Raw genomic sequence first — 1,516 nt, forward strand, 5'->3', positions numbered from 1 at the left:
TTTAGTGTTTGTTTCCTGATTCTGTTCCTGGTAGCAGTCTCTCTGGCCATGAACAATTAACTGAAGTTTGTCTTATCTTTTCATTACACAATAATCATGTTATCATTATTTATCTTAAGGATTCTCTCACTCGTGAATTAAAGTCAGCTCCTCCTAATAGTCTCACAATGCGTCTAGCCAAAGCTTTCTGTAACATTCATAATGATTATGGTATGTATAAACTTACTGTGACATACACAATGTACATTCAATATTCATGTACATGTACATTCCACTACATATATACACACACTATCAAAGGTCATATTGTATTGTGTGTCTCTAGGTCTTAAAGCAATGGCTCATATTTGGTATGAAGTGATACAGGAACTGCGCTACAGGTGGGAGAATGGTATAACGTTACCAAGGTAACTATAATTAATGAAAATTAATAATAACTAGAAGAATGCAGAACATTAAGGGGCGACCCTAAGCTAGCAAAGCAATTATATGGCACTGGATCTATCCATCTATAATCTACTCCCGATGATTTCAAAGCATGCATGATGATTTAGGCATAGCAAGCATGATTTACATGATGGAAGTTTAATGCTGCTGATAAAATCACTTTATATCATTTATTTTATTTAACTTTTAGTCTTCTAGTTTCACATACACATTTCTTGCCTATAAATGTCCGTAAAGATGCTTTACTTAGCTTTAGATATCATATTATCCAATATTAAGATGACTGAGAAAAAGCTTGATTGACTTTCACAGTTTAATAGCAATTGCATCAATAAGACAAGCTTCATAGGTTATTAATTGAATTTAAAACCTTCTATAGCTGCTGGAGAAATCTTTGGACGGTGTATCTGCCTTATATTGCTGCTAGAAAGCTCATGAATTCTTCCTGTATGTTGGTTGCCATTTTTATTTTACTGTGACCGCTCCCACTTTCAATGAAAAATTGAAAAATGACTTTATAGTGCATTGGTAATGCATAGTATCTATCTACCGTATTAGATCAACGCATAAATAGGGGTGACGTACGAGGACAGACAGACGGGGCGTGACTGAGAGTATAGCTAGAGTGGCCGGGGGCGAGCTCAGGCTCGCCCCAATTATAAAAGTCAAATTTTGATTGAAATCAGCTCAAACTTTCTAGACAACATAAGTACTTGTATACCTATCAGAAAAAAAATTAAAATGGAGAATTATCTTCTATTCAATTTTGGCGATATTTAGCCCATGATGGTGACACCCTGTATTAAAGGGCCTTTTGCCAGCTTTTTAAGTTCTGAAAGGATCAAATTTTGTAGCTCCAACTTTTTATGACCATAAGTAACAAATTTTCTCAAGCAGTGACAGAAATATAACTGCTTTACCCTGAAATAGTCAAATTATAAACAAACCATAATGTGTCATAGATTTTATTATACATGTATGTTCTGCTGTATATTCACTACACTCTCCCTCTCTTCATTCATTAGATGTTAAACAACTGTATACTACACAAGATATCACATGCTAAGAG

The 1,516-nt window shown here is 34.5% G+C and overlaps 1 long non-coding RNA gene across 1 annotated transcript; it reads left to right on the top strand.

The window, feature by feature from the left end:
• LOC109581438 (uncharacterized) lies at positions 1-1,510 on the top strand. Its single transcript, XR_002184637.1, has 4 exons — positions 1-65; positions 120-210; positions 326-407; positions 1,473-1,510. It is a non-coding gene; the product is annotated as an uncharacterized LOC109581438 (long non-coding RNA).
• The last annotated feature ends 6 nt before the right edge of the window (positions 1,511-1,516 follow it).

This window comes from Amphimedon queenslandica, unplaced genomic scaffold (assembly GCF_000090795.2).
Source record: "Amphimedon queenslandica unplaced genomic scaffold, v1.1 AMPQUscaffold_13439, whole genome shotgun sequence".
Taxonomy (NCBI): Eukaryota; Metazoa; Porifera; class Demospongiae; order Haplosclerida; family Niphatidae; genus Amphimedon; species Amphimedon queenslandica.